Source organism: Poecilia latipinna, unplaced genomic scaffold, assembly GCF_001443285.1.
Source record: "Poecilia latipinna isolate Pla-1442-1.1 unplaced genomic scaffold, P_latipinna-1.0 Scaffold179, whole genome shotgun sequence".
Taxonomy (NCBI): domain Eukaryota; kingdom Metazoa; phylum Chordata; class Actinopteri; order Cyprinodontiformes; family Poeciliidae; genus Poecilia; species Poecilia latipinna.
The window spans coordinates 348296-359026 of record NW_015112795.1 but is presented as its reverse complement, the minus strand read 5'-3'; the positions used below and the strand labels follow the sequence as shown (position 1 = coordinate 359026).

Sequence of the window (10731 nt, the reverse complement as noted above, 5' to 3'; positions counted from 1 at the left end):
ATATATATATATATATATATATATATATATATATATATGTTGCACTGATGCATGTATTTGGAAAGAAAATGTCACTAAGTGTTTCCCTTATTTTAAATAATGTAGACCAGTTTCAAAATCACGAGGAAGTAGGTCATCCATAGGCTATTGTCAGCTAACGTCAACGAGGAATTTAAACTAAATCCAGCTCGACACACAAGTCTTGTAATTTAATGACACACTGATAGTGACTGGCCCCAAAGGATACAGTAAGTGGTGCCCTTGGGCTCAACCCGCAACTATCATGTCATTTCTTTGTAGCTGCTTTCTTTGAGTTACATAAGATCCCAAGTCAGTAGTTGTTCCTAATTATGGATGATCTGCTTTTTAGAGCACAGTATGTTAAAATACCCTTGTTGTTCCTCCAACAATTCTTTTTCTTTGTTGTAGCATATGGCTGTTCCAGTGTAGTGGAAACATTTATCCAGAAAATGGTTTATAAAATACATAAAATCTCCACATTTTCAAGAAATATACCTAATATAAATATACCTAAACCTGAACAGTGGTGACATATGACACAGTAACATTGGTTTTTGTTATCCTCTGCATTAAAAGGAGCACAAAAGATTTTAAAACAGAGATGTCAACATTTTAAAACCAAACTGACTTATGATCAGATACGTCAAATGCAGCACTGGCATCCAGTCACACCAGCACAAATATTTTTCTCCAGAAACCAACTATAGTTCTATTAAAGTTGAGACATTTAACCCCTCATTCATTTACATTCAAAGAATGCCGTATCTGAAAATGCTTTAGGGTTTATTGTAAGATACTGTAAATATAGTAAATATCAGTTAATTTTTTCTACGGAATAGTTTTTCTCTGTTAAATGGTTCACTGACAGTTTTCTTATCAAATGCAAATTTAGGCAACCTGTGCAAAAAATATCTGCCATCTGACACTGTCATAATTTTTCTTTTCTTTTTTGGCTGATTCACATTGATGTTTGACCCAAAATACTGCTGCCATGCTGTGAAGGCTGGTGATGTATGAACAACTTTTTGATGAAGTCCCAACAGGCAGTTTGGCTCAGCTGATAAAGTGAAATACACTATCATGATGTAACAGTCACCTCTATGATTCATCTCCAAGAAGAAAAAAAAATACTTTCTTGTATTTTTTTCCTGCAGCACAGATGGGCTAAATGGGTCAACAGGCCTTGCATATATGTCAGTGACATCCCAACGGTATCAAGCTGACCCCCCACATGTGAAGATGAAGCGCAGAAAGAAAAGCTGCTGATGCTAAATTTCAAGCGGCTTTGACCTGTTTGTTTCTCTTTCAAGCTGTGTGCAGAGCACACCTGGGATGTGTGAGCAAACTGTCAACACAGAAATAAACTTCACGCAGTGACTCGGATTAGAACATATCATCTCATTTGTCATTATCATCGAAGCATGTTGAAGGTGTTCGACTGATCCACAGCAGAAATAAACTGCACCACCAGCTGCAGTGGAAAAGGCACAAACTCGGATCTGTCCATCCTCAACATCAAAATGCTTATCTAGTTAATCTAGACTTATTTAGATTCTCATTTCCGCATGTGCAAAATTATCAAAATAACGTCAATAGACAGTGTTTCTCGACAGCTTTGGACACTTTCTTGTTAATTTTGTGGCATTTCAAACTTCCCTCAAGCATTAGAATCTGTTCTCTAAATAATTGTTTTAGTTTTAAAACAAGTCACTTGCTGATTATCAACTCCCCACTGATACAATGGTGTACCAAAAGTTTTCAACTCAACGACTGAAAATACACTATGTGGATTCTTCATCTATTATCTTCGATATCTTTATACATTGTGAAGTAAAAGTGCTGGTCTGGAACCCAGTACACCTTGTGGTGACTGATGGATATAACATAAATTAGAAATAGAAACTTTAAAAATAAAACACACCAAAAGTGTAAGACGCCTCCATCATTTTCTCTAACACAACCCTAAGGAGGAGTTTGTCAGCAGCAGAGACTTTAAGCCACAGCTCCCAGTGATCCTATTCAAGCTTGTTCTTTTCTAGATTCAATGCAGGTTTTCACAGTAGAATCCAGTAATCCGACTTGTTAGCCGCAATGCAGTATAACGTGTCCAAAGTCTGTTAAAGGCACTGATTGACTCACCAGTGTGTCTCACAAATTCATGTGACACTGATAAGGTGAGGACGGAAATAACATCAGGAAAAATGGAAAGTATACTTAATATTCATGTAAAAGCAGGTAGGTACTTTAGGACATTTGAACAGAGGTGGTTTAAAGCAAATGACAACGCTCCTGAAGTGTCAATGGGCAAATAGACTTCTTCAACGAAAGGATAAAAAACGTTAAAAACGCAGCAAAGGGTGCTGTGGAATGCCTGCCTGAGGACTGAGTGTTAGAGCTGGGGGGGAACAATGAAGACGGCCGCAGCCCAGTCCTCATTGTCCCCCCAATGAACAATGAAGCTGGTCGTTTGCAGCTTCCAAAGAGTTCAAACGAAAAGCAGCTTTGAACTCTGCCTCATCTTAAACGCACTCATTGTTTACAGTATGCAAAAGAACATATCAAAGCAATATGCAGAATAAGACGTTTCAGAGGAAACAAAACAAATTCTCCTATCAGGATTATGTCCATATTCATGACTAAGCAACTACGGGGAAAATCAGCCAGACGTCCCCTGAAATCCTCACGAAGGATTAAACGGTCTTCTCTAAAGAGAACGGCGCATCTCATTATTCGGTGTAATCAGTCTTCTCTTCCATCACTGAATCAGTTGATGAATAGGAATGTCTTCGCTCATCAGCAGGATACAAACTCTTTGATGGGGCTCAACTTAGCGACTGATGTTGTTGCTTAGACCACCCTCTGTCTTTAAAACCATGTTCCTGTCAACAGGGAGCATAATTACTGTCTTCATGCAGAACATTAGCAAAAGGGTTAATCTCTTGTATTTAGCCATATGGCTTCAGTTTATCTCTAAACACGTATGTGGCAGCTTTAAAATATGGCAGTCTGAAACACTCCTGCATTGGTGTTGAGTTTTGTATCATATATTGTATTAATAAAAGTTTTGAGAGCACGCTTTACCTTATCTGAGCTTATAAAAAAAGTGCATGCCATAAAATATCCCCCTCTTGTAAACAGATTGTATATTTTAACATTTCTGAGTTTTACATGTGTTGATGCTTCTGCAAGAACTCATCCATTTGCAGCATCTGGGGCCACTAAAATACTCCGAATGCTCAACACGGTATAAATAAAACAGCTGAGTGTGATAGTCTAAGACACTTGTCAGTCAAGTCAACATGCCCACACATCTACCCTTTTTTTTTTTTTTTTTGTACGGCGTCACTGACATCCATGAAACAGGCAGAGACATTTCCTGTCTAAAAATAATTATGTCAATACTTGAGACTTCATCGTTTCATGATATCATGACAAGATGTGTAACTGAGTCAATTTTCAGTCACGTCAACAAGTCAAGTGTGGCATTGTTTCACAAAGTTGGGACATTCACCAAGAAATACAAGCTGTGGAGCATGTCAGCAAAAGTGACAAGGATATAGTCTTCTCAGCACAGAGCATACAATCATATTTGAAAATCACCCAGAACTCTATAGTTTTTTAATTTGAATTATTTTCTCAGGGGGATGCCTAGTTTGGTTGTTTTGCTCAATTGATTTCATACAATGCCATGGAAATTTATATAAGCCTTAGATTTTTTTCTACTCTCTAGTTTTTATTTTCATCCTGAAGTGCTCAAAGTGAACCTGGGGACTATTAGTTGTTCTGTTCAGCTGCTCCCCTCTGTGACAGCCACTGAAAGTTAAAAGCAGGTTGGGGAGGGGCAAGCTGTAACCAGAAGAGAGGCAGTTTGCATCATTGGATGCCAATGACACAATATGCAAAATGCCCACCCCATTTAGTATCGAGTTGTGATCAAATTGAGGAATCTAAAAAATAAATCATGTTTCTCCTACTGGAAGTATGACATTCCTAACCTCGAGATCAAACCTCGGTTTCTTCAGCCCGCTTCACGCTTGCCTGAGCCGGAGCACATGACAAGTCAAACCTGAAGGCGCGGGTCGTGGTGGTGGGGGGGACAAAGCTGAACAGAAGGAGGAGGAAAAGAACCAGAGTGCTTTGATTTGTATGCTGTGTCTGTGGATGGATAAACTTGCTTCCTATTGCTCTCATGTTGTTGTTTTTTTTCAACCAAAGTCTCCAACTTGCCGTTTTTCTCGCCCCCTCACTTTCCCCGGCTCTCCTGCTCTTTCTTCAATGTCTCTATTGTTTTCTGAGAGTGGAGTGACTGCCCGGTTCTTTTATCTCCCGGAGGACCATGTGAGGCTCTTCAATGTAAGTGCCTCCTTTGTTGCCTAATTCACATTTACTGGGGGGAAAAAAATAAAATAAAATCCTCAATAGGCTGTAGGTTTAGAGGTTTTTCTTCCCCTTTGTGGCACATTAAGATGGGATGTCAAACATCTGAAGGGTGGAGTTGGTCACAAATGGATGATGGGAAATTCAGGGGTTAATTACTCCATGCGGTCTCAGCTTGGCAGTCGAATGCACGTGTGTGTGTGCGTGTGTGTGTAGCCATCATTGTTCCAGAGCTGCTTTTGTCTTTGGGTGTGAACTTGAGCTACTTGGCCATCATTAGCTGTATAATTCATGTTTTTAATTGATGCTGCACTATACATTAAAAAAAACCCTTCAATATAGAAATACAGTCTGATATCGGCTTGTTATATAATAAAAATATTGTTACCCTATACATTCTATAGATATTTTTCTGAAAGAAAAAACACAAAACCAATTAAGTTTCTGTTTACTTCAAAACATTATTTGTTTTGTTTTATGTTCATAAAAATGGCTAAGCTGCTTGATTGGACAGCACAGACCCCTTTTAATCTTTGTTGTTGCCATCATCTGCAAATTTAGAGTGTAGTGTATACGGGGTTTTTTAAGTTCAAGTCAGATGCAGAGGGAACCACGCAAGAGTGGAGACTCTTATTTTTGTTATTGCTTAAATAACAAATGCATTTATTTTTAATTAACATTTATTGCTATTTTGACCTTAATAGACAGATGTTTTCTCAGTTTGAGGCAATAATTCATAAATATTTGGGTCTCTCCGAATACATACCAAAAAAAAGTCTCCTGAAAAAGTAACAGAAATAATTTTCAGCTACATAAACAAGACTTTGGACAATTAAACGGCTGTTTAAGTCAATAGACCAACTCTTGAAAACTTATATAGAAGAAAGGGACGATGATTAATGGACAGTTTCCATTGCTGCATCCAAACACAATTTATTCACCAATCCTTCAAAAACATTTTAAAAAAAGTAAATCCCTCCACATGATGAATTGCTCCCTTCTGGTGTACCTAAAACTCAATGAGAATTTAAATACTCCCTCATTCTTCACTGTAAAGCAGTAAAATGCACATGACATGGCAAATAAATAATACAAACACGGTATATGTGCTCCTATGAATTATGGACAACTTTGCTAAGGTTTTCACTAAGATTGTTTCAAGTTTAGAAGACAATATAAGCGTTTTCCTTTATCGATGTGCACATGTTTGCAATCTGGCAACATAGCTGCAGCAAATCTATGTGGGCTTAATTTGTCACCAGCACAGAAACACACACAGAGCTAAGTATTGAATAATGAACTGGAATGCATTTAGTTGGTGGTGCAGAAAGTATTGCGTTTCTCTGAGTAGCAGAGCAGATCTGTACAGCAAGATTAATTAAATGCATTCATGCTGTTGGTTAGCGGCGCGTTTTCTTCACTCGTTTTTCAACTCGACAGTCGATGTTTTATTTATTGTAAATGAGATTTGTATCACGCTACTTTGATTCAAACGCAAAGTTCAATTTTTTAAAATTCTTTAGGTGATACAAAGTCGGGCTGTGTTTTAAAGACTAGAGTTTTCAAAGCAGAGTTTGACACACTTTTTAAATCCGATGGTGATAAATTCGGGAGAAGTCAAGGCTTGAAAATGTCACCCACTGATAACGGCCATCTGCTGGATTGAATATATTAGTTTCACCTGTTGATGTACCAAATCAATTTATCTTTACTTCAGCATATGAGGAGATTATAGAATGTTTATTTATTTCACAACAAAATATTCTACCCAGACAAAAATACATTATAGTCTTCCTAACATAAATGGAGCCCCTGATGATTTTAGGCACCTATGCAGCGGCCTAGGTTGCTCATTACTTGGGCTGGCTGTTCATCACTCGGTTGTACTGCATCAACAGCTCCAGGCAGCCATCACGGTCTCAGAAATGGCTGCTTATAGCGCTCCAGGTTCATATTTTCTATACTATGAACCTCACTCTCTTATCAGCTCTGACATGTGTGGGAGGGAAAGTGTTGGTTGAAAGAAGCAGGAGGTGACACTGGGAATACCTGGAGCTATGGGTGCCGAGCTAAAAACAAGCAGTGTGACAAACCAGCAGTATGTATTAACTTCTAAGCGGATGGTGTCGGAGGAAAATTGAGTGGAGCGCGTAAATCTCTTTAACTCTCTTCACTACGTTTTGTACAAATGAGAAATCATTTTTAGCTAAAATGCAATTGGAAAGACAATCCAGATATTTTTTATTGCATGTTTGATGTTTTTAAAAGCTTAATATTTTTCTTCCCTCTCTGATCTGCTGAAATTACTTCCAGTTATAACACCCTCTCAGCTATATTTGCTGCTCAGCAGGGTGTCGAGCATTGGGGCCTTGGCATCACTGAGTGCCAGTGTGTCAAATCTTTTTCATGCCCGGCCAACCCACCCCCCCAACATTCCAGCTATAAAATCCCATCCATCTTGGCATTCATGTTTCAGCTCCCCAGCAGCAGAACACTGGCTTCCAGCCACTTCCTTCCCTTATACCGAAACCGAAAAAAGCGAGTTTGAATGGAGGAAAAAAAAAAGGCGTAGGGCCGAATTTGGAGAGAAGTGGGTGGCAGCACAAATAGAATTTGCGGCAATGTATTTGCAGTGGTCTCCTTTTATCCACCCGGGGGGTTGTTGGGAAATATGAATGGACTGGTTTGTTCTTCGGGTGACCAAACATGGGACTTGAATGTTAATCTGCGCTATGACAAAGCCTTAGAGAGCCAAAGACACTCAGTGATAAGATGGGCTGTGAACTAGTCAAGTGCTCTGTTCAGTTCCATCTCTGCCAACCACACAGCTTTTGCAAAGCTGTTCTTCAGCTGTGCTGGGAATCTGCTTCACTCGACATATTGTCCTTTTGTGCAAGCCACTACAGAACATTAGAAGGGTCCAACGAGAGTTTAAAGTGTTAGAATATTTCTACAAGTGGAGCCACATCCATGGGAGCTTGCAGCTGAGACTGACACTGAAAGACAATGGAGGCGAAAATGCAAATGTACTCACCCAACACTTGATGCGCGCCCGTTCAATTGCTTGTTAACACAATTAGCCAAATCAGCCGATCGCGACAGCAGAATGCCGTTAGGGTTCTTCATGTGGTGAAGATGACTTTCAAAAGTTCAAACCCAGTAACAGGATGCAAGTAAACTTTGAATGTAGCAGACGACCTAGATTGAATACTTTGGAAACTTCTGATTTTCAGTGCACAAGAATTTCTCAGCCTCCAAAGGAAGAGAAAACATTCTGTGAGCAGCAGGTGTGTTGACAAAAAAGGAAGTCTTGTTCATATAGATGAAAAAAAAAGCAGCTTAAATAAACAGTTACGATACAACTGACGCATGTGTAAAACAATATCTGAATGCACATTGTGTTGAATATTGAGGTAGATGGGCTACAGCAACAGAAAACCACACTTATTGGATGGTTAGCCAATCCTGCTAACTAGGAACACAATACAGTCCCCAAAACTGGACAATAACAAATCAGAAAAACATTGCCGGGTCCAAGAAGCATCAATTTCAGCGATGACTTTGAGATGGAAGTTGTTTACTAAATGATACTTTATAAAGCAGTTAAATTGAGTGATTGATGTTGTAATTTGAATGACTGCAGAATTTGGTCATTGTAGTTAAAATAGTGACTTCTGTTAACTTGCATTAGCATCGCTGCACACCACAAACCAAGTATTGTGAAATTTGGATGTTTTTCCAAACTTGCAGTGAAACAAAGACTAACCAATTAAAGAACTTGTGCTTGTTGAGGACAACAGAAGACGGTCTAAACAATCAATACATGCATTTAAAGGGGTTGAAAACACAAATTAAAGGTTGAAGTTTTTCCACAAGTTCCACATTTGAAGAATGATACTGTCTTTCCAAGTGCAGCACCTGCTCACACACTATGGCCTGAATAAATTCTGTGCAGCTCAGTGTGCCAGTTATCGGTTCCCCTCAGTGCACACTGTACTGACAGCTTTAATTTTCTCTTTGATTAGCTGGAGCAAAGATTCAATAGATGTCCTACAAGCTGGATTGGGTCAATGTGTTCTGGTTGGACTAACTAAGTAAGCAGTTATGGGAAAGTGATTCCCCTTGTTGCTAGACTGCAGTCTTATATTCACAAACTGTTGCTATGGATTTCTGCGCTACTTCTTACAGATGTACAACTATTTATATTCCGTGTTTTGCACAGGTTTAGATTCCCTTGTTTTCTTGGGAAGTGCTGTGAGGATTTTTTTTTATAGATTGAAAATCTGCGTTCTGTTTATACCAGAGTTGGAAAACTGGGTCTTTCCGTTTGTTCCTGGTGGTATTTATCTGCGCCGATGATAGGAGAATGGAAACAAGGTGTTGGCTTCGCCTGAGGGGACAGTTCAAGATGGATCGGAAAGCAAGACACGTAGAGCGCCCCAGCATGTTTGAAGCAAATGTCAGTGACTTTAAGAAGCTGTGTTTCCTGAGATGCTCCTCAGTTTGACAGCATAACTGCCTGTTGGCATCACTATCTAAATACTGCATGAGAACCGTCTCAGAGTTTTGTCTACACAACGTACAATATCTTTTCCTCTTCAATTAAGCTTTCTTTGAAAATATTTAGCTGCCGGAAAACTTGTCATGGCCACACTACCCAACAACAAACCTGGGAAAGAAAAAAAAAAATTCTAAAGATTTAACAACCTAACCTACCTTACTCTGCTTTTCTCCACATCACTTCAAAATGTCCTTAAAGAACCAAAGGTATTGTCACAACTTCTTTTTGCCTCTTGAATCTGCAATAAAACAAAAAGTTGCACATGGTCAAGTTGTGTATCCAAACTAAGGTTCCTCATCAGCAGAACAGCAAAAAGTTGCTTAATTATATATATATATATATATATATATATATATATATATTAAATTAGTTCCAAGTTATTATGCCTACAGACTTTCAATGTGAACTTGTTTTATTGAGATTGCAAGTTCAAATGGAAAAAAAAAAAAAAAAAACATCTTCAGTTGTGAGACGGCTGTGATGAGATATTTTAATTTGTTTCAAAATTGGTAGAAACATTTTCCACTGTAATTATGAGATTAAGTGATAAAAAAAATACTTCAATCTGATGTCTGGTTTCATACATTTTACAAAATTATTTTATAAATGATGTGAGAAAGCAAAATTCATCAGCCACCAGGACTCTTTTATAGGCATAATCTGCATTCTTCTCTTGGTCCTCACAGTTTTGGGTGCCTTGAACAGGTTGATCACCAGACAATAATTTCAGCTTCATACAAATCAGACATGAGCCAGACAGATTTGATTAATATTTCATGCCAATAATGATCCAGCTGAGTCCATCACTTATGCAATTAATTATTAATCACCAGCTCTGAAACTATGTAAAGCCACCTGCAAACCCTCATACAAAATGCATGTCCTTTGATTAAAGTTCCGGTGCTTAACTCCTGCCAGTCACTTTTAGTACATTTTACTTTACTTTCCCAAATGCAGATTTTGTCAAAGGAGATGTTACCAAAATAGGAGTAAGCATGAGTGTGAGTTTGTGTGCATGTCCTCGCCGTCGCAGGCGGCGGCACGACCATAAATCAGAAAATTCTCTCTGCAACAGGAAGCCCAAAGGACATTAATCATGACATTAGATGAACCACCACACACATATTCACACACTACACAGCAGGGGCGACAGCCATTGGGGCCCGGAAGCTTGACTTTCGCCTATGACTTATTCATACTCCATGCCGTCATTCAGCACACCTGGGAAAAAGTCAATTTTTTCCACAGGGGGAAAGCTAATCTTAAGGAAGCATGACTGTAAAAATATTTGGCTTTATAAATAAATATACCGGCTTTAAATCGTCACATGTGTTTGCCTAAATAAGGATGTACGTTTCGTTCTGTTCGGGAATCTTCATGTCAGCTCAAATGGGTTCATTTTCAGTTAACTGTATCATTTGCAGGCAAACGGGGACAGTCTTCTGGAAAGGTCACCATTATAGAAATGTCATTTAAAAGGGCATAAATCATCACTTTTACAACTTTTTTTTTTATTTTCTGATGTGCTCAGGCATGTAGCTCATGATAGCTACCTTCATTTCCATATCCAAAATAGAGAAATACACAAAGAGAAAAGGTTACCAAAAGGCAGGCACGGAAATTGCTGCAAGTTGTTTTAGAGTGACGTTTAGAGCAGCGAACCAGGGCATCAGAGCACAAAAAAAAAAAAAAAAAAAAAAAAAAAAAAAAATTTTGAAAAAAAAAAAAGGGTTTCAAAAGTCCCCCGTTTGGATTTTCAAAACAAGAAGGGA

At 38.6% G+C, this 10731-nt stretch overlaps 1 long non-coding RNA gene across 1 annotated transcript in view; it reads right to left on the bottom strand.

Moving 5' to 3' along the window:
- The window catches only part of LOC106946170 (uncharacterized), a 176446-nt gene that overhangs the window by 38152 nt on the left and 127563 nt on the right, over positions 1–10731 (bottom strand). The window contains exon 3 of the long non-coding RNA XR_001424712.1: positions 9115–9197. This is a non-coding gene — a long non-coding RNA (uncharacterized LOC106946170). The remainder of the gene's footprint in view (positions 1–9114; positions 9198–10731) is intronic.